General features: G+C 40.8%; 1 long non-coding RNA gene across 1 annotated transcript in view; it reads right to left on the reverse strand.

The window, feature by feature from the left end:
- Positions 1–9532: 9532 nt before the first annotated feature.
- Positions 9533–10008, reverse strand: part of LOC109364103 — a 56886-nt gene continuing 56410 nt past the window's right edge. Inside the window, exon 3 of the long non-coding RNA XR_004162147.1 lies at positions 9533–9673. This is a non-coding gene — a long non-coding RNA (uncharacterized LOC109364103). The remainder of the gene's footprint in view (positions 9674–10008) is intronic.

The raw sequence follows: 10008 nt of genomic DNA on the forward strand, positions 1-10008 counted from the left end.
CACTACACCTGAAGAAGAAGAAGAACGAACGAAAATTAGCAGTTTCCTGCATATATTTAAAGGAATAGTGGATAAAGTAGAAACATTTGGTATAATTTATTTGGACAACACATACTGACAGACTCCCTTGAGCTTTGGAATTTTTAAAGTGTTGTCATGGATTAGAAACAGCTGGTGAAATTTGAATTCTAGTGAAGTGAGAGGAGCTCTGCCATTGAGTTCTGTGGAGCTATGCTTTTAGCCAGAAAATCCCAGTAGGAATGCAGCATAATTTTCCAACTTGGCAAAAATATTGGAATGCAGCAATCTACATATTTCTGCTAGGGTAGATTTTGTGCAGGATAGCCTTACAAATAAAAATTAAATCCTAAAAGCAAGGGTAAGACTGAGATACCAGAAATAGAAACATGAAAAAAGTATGTCAATATTTGAGAAGACTTTGCAGAAGCTATTCCAAGATAGCAAAACAAATATCATTAATAAATGCAAGGTCACATCTGAAGTACAGATCAATGCTGTTTGACTTCATATTAACTAGAACAATTTTGGGAAAAACAAAAGCCCTGTGATGTAACTAAATATTTATAAAATTTTCAAAAGAGAAACTATTCAATTTCTGTTTGAACAGATGTCTGGGTTCATAAGTATCTCCTTTGTTCAGGTTGCTCCTCCAGTTTGGCAAAAATCACACATCCGCATCCTCCAAACCCAATAATTAGACACTAAAACTGCAAAGCTAGAAAGTCAGATCAAAATAAGAGAAACATATCTGTGACTTTCAGTGCCTATTCTGAAATTACAAACATAACTTTTCATTAATTTATAATTCAGTGATTTATTTAGGTAAGAGTAAGGATTAGAGAGCAGACCAAAATGGTTAACATTGTGGTTATCTGCCAGACTACCTAAACAGGCAGAAGAGGTAGAAGAAATCTTCTTCAGACAACTGGAGGAAGTCTCAGAGTTCAAATTCAAAGGTCTTGGTCTGCATGGGGAGCTATATCCACCTATTATCTGCAGATGGAACAACACAGCAGGACACAAAAGATCCTGCAGATTTCTGGCATGCACTGATGGCAATCTCCTGAGGACACAGTGAGGAAATACATTTTACTGTGCTGCCTACTCATGGCATGGAATATATAGCTGGGAGTTTATCGTTGAGGTGAACATGAGGTAGTGAACTGCAGAGGCCTGAGAGTGGGAAGCAGGGCAAAAAGCTGGACCACGGCTCAGCACTTCGGAAGAACAGACATAAGCCTGTTTTTTCTTGGAAGAATTTTGTGGGGAGAAGAAGGTTCCATGAAAGCCTGGTTAATATTAAAGCATAACCAACTCCAAGCTCAAGAATCATCCATCCTGACTAGTAGGAAATCAAGTGAAGGTGTTAGAAGGCCTGTATAAATGACCAAGGAGCTTCTGACCAAATTGCATATAAAAAGGAAGAGTGCAAAAAGTGGAAGCAGAGGTACATAGCCTAGGAGGAATACAGACATTGTCTGAGCTTACAGGGCTAGATTTATGAATACCAAAACTTATGTGGTGTTCAACTTGGTAGGAGACATGAAGAACAAGAATATCTTTTCAGCAGCAAAAGTAAGGCTAACAAAAATGTGGACCATCTCCTTTACGGGACAATGGATTTGGTGACAAAAGACAAATAAAAGGCTGAGGTACTCAGTGCTTTTTTTCCCTTGGTCTTAGCAGGTAAGACTAGCTTGCAGAAATTAACATAACATCCTCACTGACAGACTGATGAAGTATGGTCTAAATAGAAGGATAGTAAGGTGAGCTGAAAACTGACTAGATTACTAGGTTGAAAGGTAATCAGTGTCACAAATCTAGTTGGGGATCAGTAGCTACCAGAGAGCCCCACAGGTCAGTAGATTAAAATTCTGTTTAGTCTTTTCAACATGATCTAGATGGTGGGATGGTGTGCACTACTGACGGGTTTGCTGATCATGCTGTGCTGGGAGAAGTATCTGTTGGCTGTGGCAGCATTCAGACAGACTTGGACAGGATGTGTCAAAATGTGCTGACAAGAGCCATATAAAGTTCATGTACGTGTGCAAAGCCCTGCACATGGGGTGGAGTAGCCCGTGGCATAAGAATGTATTCAGAGAAAAGTATCTGAAAAGCAGATCTGTAGAGAAGGAAATGGGAAGGTCCAAATGAGCAGCAGACTGACCTTAGCCAGCAATGCATCTCTAAGGTGAGGAAGGCTTTCTGGTTGCGTTAGGAGGAGCACTGCTAGCAGATCAAGGTAGGTGTTTTTTTCTATCTGTTCAACCCTTTTGAGGCCACACCTGCAGTGCTAGATCCAGTTCCAGGCTCCCTAGTACAAGAAAATCTTGGGCACGGTAAAGAGTCTAGAACAAGACTACAACAGAAACACTAAGAAAGCTGGGACTGTTCAGTCTGGAGAAGGCTTGGAGGGCATTATTTACCTATACATGTACTAATGGGAGGCATAAACCTGACTGAACCAGACTTTCTTTGCTGATGAACAGTGGCAGGACAGGATACAATGGGCACAAACTAATAATGAATAAAATAAAATAAAATAAAAACATTAAGAATAAAAGATTTTTTTTTTAAATCAAATACAAGAAAAACAGTTTTTTAGCATTAGAGTGATCAAATATTGGGGAAGTATCTCCAGAGAGCTTATGGATTGTCCAGTTTCAGAGATATTCAAATGACAACTGGAGTTTAAAGTCATATTTGAAAGTAAGAAAACATATTACATTCTTGCATTAGCATAATGGTCCACTTGACTCTACTTGTACATAGAAATGTCTGAGTTGAATTAAGATGAGAAGGTTAAGGCTATAGCCTTAGTGACTCAATACACTAACATTCTGTCTGGTATAGTGACTCTTAATGGGATCTTTTCAAAGCAAATGTTAAGTAATCTTTAACTAAAAGTTTTATCAGTAATTGTTCAAACTATTGAAAGCCCAGCAATATCCAATTAGGTACAATAGTACGAGTAAAGTCTATTTGCATCCAATTGCTGCTACAAAGTAATAAAGGCTATAATACACATCTGAGTGACAACCATATTCCTCAATGGCAAAACAGATTTCTTGCAACAATCAGTTTGGATGTTACTTAGACATATGGAAGAGCATGTGAAACAGGTCTATGGTGATAGGGCAAGGGGAAATGCTATCAAACTAAAAGAGAGGAGATTTAGGCTGGATATAAGAAAAAGGTTTATTTACAATAGAGGTAGTGAAGCTCTGGAACAGGATTCACAGAAAGATGGTGGACGCACCATCCTCAGAAACATTAAGGCTCAGGCTGGATTGGGCTCTGAGCATCCAATCTAGCTTTAAGTGTCCCTGTTCATTGCAGGGGATTTGGACTGGGTGAGCTTTAAGGGTCCCTTCCAATTTAAACAATTTCTACAGTTCTGTGAAGTGCTACAGCTTAAATGTGCAGCGACAGGAGAGCAAATACTCACGTTTACCTCCTTTTCAGTCATTGAGGCATCCATTGTTATCAAGGCAATTCACAAGCATTAGGTATAGCCCACTCAAAAGAATGTAGGCGTGTTTCTTGGAATGCACAACTTTACCACATTTCTATTTGCTACAAGTTAGAGGTACCTCTTTGAGTATTCACTATGTAGATATTTGCACTTTGTTCCTGTCTGCGCTGGCAAAATCTGTACTTCAGCTCTGCTGAAGTCATGAGAGAGCTTGAATATCTGCCTGAGATTGCAAATTCTTTATAGCAAGACAGTACAAATGTGAAGGCCAAATTGTGTGACCTATGTGAGTGTCAGTCAGACACGTGCTTACTTATAAATAGGTTCTGTATAGATGGCTCAAAATTCAGAGCTGCAGAGTCCATGCTCTCTGTATTTCGACACCAGGCTGTTGAGCATAAAAATTGCCTGAATATATTAAATATCACTGTTCTACATCTGAAACTATAAATCAAACAGAATCATGGGGGTGAGAAGGGACCTCCAGAGCTCATCTAGTCCAACCCCCTGCTAAAACAGATTCCCCACAGCAATTTAGGCACCCTTCAGTCTAACAGACAAAGGGGTGAACTGATTCATGTTTGTCTCTAGGGGAAAAAAAAAAAACTACTTTTCATAGATTTACACCTTGCCCCACTGTTGGAGCAGTATCAGATGTTGTGGAAGGGATCGTAAGGCATTCAGAGAGACAGCAGCTGCAAAACTTTTTCTGATTTGAATACTCCATCTTCAAGATGAGATTAGGCGGAGGATGAAATTCTACCAGGTGCTTAACATTAGCATTCTCAATGTTGCTCTTCATTCTGATGTTCACATTTGTTTCTTTACTGAAGCTGCATAATATTACTTGTAGCAAGATGGGTATTTTTGGTTTGTTTGTTTTTTGTTTTTTAAAGTGGGTCCTAACTCTAGAAGCCATGCGTGTTTTGGAGGCATAAACTTACACCGGTTCATCTCAGCCAACATTCGTTCTTCTGGATCAGTTCCTCTGCTTTGGAAAGGACAAGGATGGAAATGCAGAGGCCACCAATAGTCGCTGTCCTGTAAGTGCGAGAGCGCTTAAGAAGCTGTAGCTGGGATTAATTCTCCACAGCTCAGATAATTGTAGTGAAGGAAGGAGGAGGAATTACATTCTTGTGTACAGTTGTGGGTTACTTGAATTTTGCCCCTGAAAAGCTACTTTCAGTAGGCAGCATATTTGTACTCTTACACAGTATCCTTATTTAGCAGGGAGGTAATAAGAGATTTTATAACTTATTAGGATAAACAAGTGGATAGGGGAATGCCTTGACATACGGGTAATGGTTTTGTGGAAAATTTCAGTGGTGTAGTTACACAGTGGATACAATTATTGTTTAACAAGGCACTACAGTTTTTTACAGACTCACTGGGGAAGAAACATTTCAGACTGTATTTTCAGGCCACCTAATTGGCTGATGTCTGTCCATCAGATGGTGCCATGAAACAAAAATATTCTGGCACTCTAACTCTCATATGAGGGCTAATAACGTGGCGAAGGGGAGCAGAGGAAAATGAAAGTACTGCCAAAGATCTTTTTCCTAATGGCCAGTTAGGGAATACTTCTGGCAATTAACAGGCAGTCTGCTGATTGAAGAAAATATGAAAAATTGTTATACAAAATATGATTGTTTGGGATGCTGAAAAAATAAGTCCCATTGTTATCTAATTTGAACATTTATATGAAGAAACAATAAGCACAGTGCTGACAACAACTAGTCTCCTGATTAGAAAGTTTTACTCAATGAAATTGTAATACTTTCATAAAAAAGCACTGAGATCAACTTAAATAATTCATCCCAGGATACTAGCTGCACAAGCCCACCAAAGGCAAGCTGTTCATAATGGTAACCTCCCTTTTTTACTGAGAATAATGATTCCATAGGAACTAAAGGATTCCCATCCCCCAAATTCATCTTTAAAAGTATTTCACAAGATACAAATTCTAAATATGGGTTCATTTTTGATAAGTGGTGTTGATGACAGAGCTTTCTCTTGTTTTTGAATGCAGTCTTTATTATGGAATAGGGCAATCTGAGCACGTCAGATACAAAATCTAAAACCTCCCAATGCTACTAAAGATCACTGGTCCGTGATTACTCCCAGTGTCCCATTTGTAGAGAAACAACCATATGTTCTTGCTGATTTTGTATTCTGAAATCTGTATCCCAATTAAAGACTTATTATAAGAAAATTCTAAAACTAGTTCTCTTTTTTTTTTCTTCCCCAATGCAAATATGCACTGGTAATATTGATTTGCTTTTCATAATGCCCTTTTCATTACACTGTTTTTAGACTTCAGAAGACTTTAAATGGGTTTGGAATTAGCTCCACTTTTCTGCCACGTATCAGACTTGAACTGCAGGTTTATTCTGCATTCATAGAATGGGCTTGAGGCAGGCTACATTAAAGATTCATGTTGTGACATGTTTTCATGAAAGAGGTTATACACTTGTAAATAAAATCCTATTTATTTGCTCACTTTAATCTCACTATTTGATATCCTATTGTTCAAACAATCCAATCTGTAACTTCAGTTGGGCAGAATTATTTTGATTACTCTTGAGCCCTGACAAAGGAAAAGAATTATAGAATCATAGAATCATAGAATCACCAAGGTTGGACAAGACCTAAAAGATCATCCAGTCCAACCGTTCACCTATTACCAACAGCTCCCACTAAACCATGTCCCTCAACACAACATCCTGTCTTTCCTTGAACACCCCCAGGGTCGGCGACACCACCACTTCCCTGGGCAGTCCATTCCAGAGCCTGACCACCCCTTCTGAAAAGCAATACTTCCTAATGTCCAGCTTGAATCTCCCCTGCCGTAGCTTGAAACCATTCCCTCTGGTCCTATCACTAACGACACGAGAGAAGAGGCCGACCCCCAGCTCACTACAACCTCCCTTCAGGAAGTTATAGAGAGCAGTGAGGTCTCCCCTGAGCCTCCTCTTCTCCAGGCTGAACATTCCCAGCTCCTTCAGCCTCTCCTCATACGGCCTGTGCTCCAGACCCCTCACCAGCTTTGTTGCCCTCCTTTGAACATGTTCCAGGGCCTCAATGTCTTTCTTGCAGTGAGGGGCCCAAAACTGGACACAGTACTCGAGGTGTGGCCTCACCAGAGCTGAATACAGGGGAACAATCACCTCTCTGCTCCTGCTGGCAACACTGTTTCTGATGCAAGCCAGGATGCCAAGAAGGCCACCTGGGCATACTGCTGGCTCATGTTCAGCCGAGCATCAATCAGTACCCCCAGGTCCATTTCCTCTACGCAGTCCTCCAGCCACACCACCCCAAGCCTGTAGCGTCACCTGGGGTTGTTGTGGCCGAAGTGCAGGACCCGGCATTTGGTCTTTTTGAACCTCATCCAATTGGCTTCAGCCCAGCTCTCCAGCCTGTCCAGATCCCTCTGTATGGCCTCACTACCCCAGGCAGATCCACACTTCCAGCCAATTTGGTGTCATCTGCGAATTTACTGAGGGTGCACTCGATGCCCTCATCCAGGTCATCAGTAAAGATATTGAAGAGGACAGGCCCCAGCACCGACCCCTGGGGAACACCACTCGTGATCGGTCGCCAGCTGAACTTCACTCCATTCACCACCACTCTCTGAGCCCGGCCCTCCAGCCAGCTCCTTACCCAGCCAAGAGTGTACCCATCCAAGCCTCGGGCTGCCAGCTTCTGCAGGAGAATACTGTGGGAGACAGTGTCAAAGGCTTTGCTGAAGTCTAGGTAGACCACATCAACAGCCTTTCCCTCATCCACCAGATGGGTCACTAGATCACAGAAGGAGATCATGTTGGTCAAACAGGACCTGCCCTTCATGAACCCATGCTGGCTAGGCCTGATCTTCCAGTCATCCTGCACATGCTGCATGATCTCCCTCAAGACAACATGCTCCATAACCTTCCCTGGCACCGAGGTCAGGCTAGCAGGCCTGTAGTTCCCCAGATCCTCCTTATGACCTTTCTTGTAAATGGGAATCACATTGGCAAGCCTCCAGTCTTGTGGGACCTCACCAGTCAACAAGGAGCGCTGATAGATGATGGAAAGCAGCTCGGCTATCACCTCCACCAGTTCCCTCAGCACCCTCGGGTGGATCTCATCTGGCCCCATAGACTTGTGGCAGTCCAGTTGGAGTAGTAATCTCTGACTGTTTCTTTCAGAATCACAGGGGGGTTAGTGTGTTCCCCAGCCGAGATTACCAGGTCAGAGAGAGGAGTATCCTGAGGATAACTGGTCTGACTTTTAAAGACAGACGTAAAGAAGGCATTCAGAACCTCCGCCTTTTCCTTATCCTCAGTGGTCACATTCCCAGCCTCATCCAGCAAAGAGTGGATTTTCTCCTTTGTCCTCCTCTTACTGCTAATGTATTTATAAAAGAGTTTCTTATTCCTTTTCACCCCAGCGGCCAGGTTAAATTCAAGATGGGCTTTTGCCTTTCTGATTTCACCTCTACACATCCTAATGACTTCCTTGTATTCATTCTGAGTTGCCTGTCCCTCTTTCCACAGGCGGTAGATTCTCTTTTTCTTCCGGAGCCTCAAGAATAGCTCCCTATTCATCCACGCCGGTCTTCTTCCCCGCCGGCTCATTTTGCAGCTTAGGGGGACTGCCTGCTCCTGTGCCCTTAAGATTTCCTTCTTGAAGAGCAACCAGCTCTCTTGGACTCCTTTACTCGCTAAGACTGAATGCCAGGGGACTCCCCCTATTAGTCTCTTGAACAAGGAGAAGGAAAAGGAGAAGGAAAAAAATGGAATGTATATTAAATTTCCTGAGACTCATATCCCAACTAATGTAGCCATTGGCAAAAGAACAGTTAGTCTAACCGGAGAACCTTAGTTGGAATGGAAATAATTTCCCCTTCTCCTTGGACATATAAAGAAAGAACAAAAGAACAAATAGAGCTCAGCAGATTTCTCTTTTATGATGCCTGCATTTGAAATATGTAGCAGATTTTTTTTTTAATTGGTTTCTCTATAAACACTGTATTTAACCTAATCTGTCAGTCAGATACAAAATACAAAGAAAAAGACTTGCTCAGGAAGCAGCACATTAAATAAATATTTTATCCTGATCATGTTGCATGGGAGAGAATCATCTGCCTATGGAAATCAGGTTGAACTGCAGTAATAAAAATCCTGTGGTGTATCGAACTGCATTGCTGTATAAGGCAGTAAAACCATATTAATACCTTGCATTATAGTCATGCTTTTTATTTCAATTTTGAAGATAGCAAACTGCAGTTGTCAGTGAATTTCCTCACGTCACAAGAACTTCTGAGCTCAAGAAACTCATTCAAATTCCAGTCTGCATCATACAGCATACTGCTTATCCACAAAGTAAAAGACATTTGCTTTTCTTTAGAGCTCACAAAACCAAGTGGATAAAGAATATAAGAAGGAAATGTTTCATCTCTTTTTCACAGATGAGAAACTGAAACAGAGAGATTAAGCTTGCTCTGGGCCAAGAACAGAAGTAAAGGCCATATGGATCAAGACCTGCAACTGAACTACAAGGTATCCCTTTTCCAGTTCACCACACCATGGTTAAGGCTGCTTAAAAAAAAAATAATAATAATCATAATAATAAGATAGAAGTGTTCTCAAGAGTTCAAGAAATATGGCCCTGTAAAACTGCCATCAACATCTTAATCTATATACTGAAGATATAATCAGGGATATAAAGTATTCTTTTCATTTCAATTATTTTAATTTTTATCTGTGAAATTTGTAAAACTCATGGACCTGTCAAACACAAATGAATTTTCCTATAAACTTTCTTAAGATCTCTCGAAACAGAAATTGATCATTTCACTTAGAGCTTACTTCATTTATGAATATGACATGTTATTTTATCTGTACGAAGTATGATGTTCCATTCATGTTCTACAATTTAAGAAGTAGTAAGTGTAGAAATTATTCCCTATTAGCTTTTTCTGCTTTGTCTTTCTACTTCATAGAATAGGATTTTAAATGCCATTAGTGACAAAACCAAAAAGATGATTACCAGAACTCCCATGCTGAGACTGAAAGGTGCTCTGTATTCTCACCTGCACACACAGAGGCAAGGACGCAATGTCAGCCATCTCTAACACCTTCACCAGGTGCTTTCTCCAGGAACATGAGTGCCACGTCACCGTGTGGTTAGTGCATTCTGAAAGAGAATTCAATAGCTACATTATGAACATGACCAGTTAATAAATAAGTGACATATTCCAGGAGTATTTCATATGTGGTTCTCCTGGAAGGAACACCCATCTGGTTATCAGAAGTCTGACTAGGCACAAAAAACTGGCAGTAAAACAGTAGAACAATGGCTCTGTACCATTTTCAGCAAGGCTTTCTCAGAACTCACCAAACTTTTCCACAGCACCTACTGTTATTTTAGCACCAGAGAACAATGCTGATGAAGAGGCTTAATTTTGCACAAGGCCTCACAGCATAAAGCAATGTGTTTAAAAAATAAAAAAAAAAAACACTATAAAAGAC

The sequence above is a fragment of the Meleagris gallopavo genome, chromosome Z, assembly GCF_000146605.3.
Source record: "Meleagris gallopavo isolate NT-WF06-2002-E0010 breed Aviagen turkey brand Nicholas breeding stock chromosome Z, Turkey_5.1, whole genome shotgun sequence".
NCBI lineage: Eukaryota > Metazoa > Chordata > Aves > Galliformes > Phasianidae > Meleagris > Meleagris gallopavo.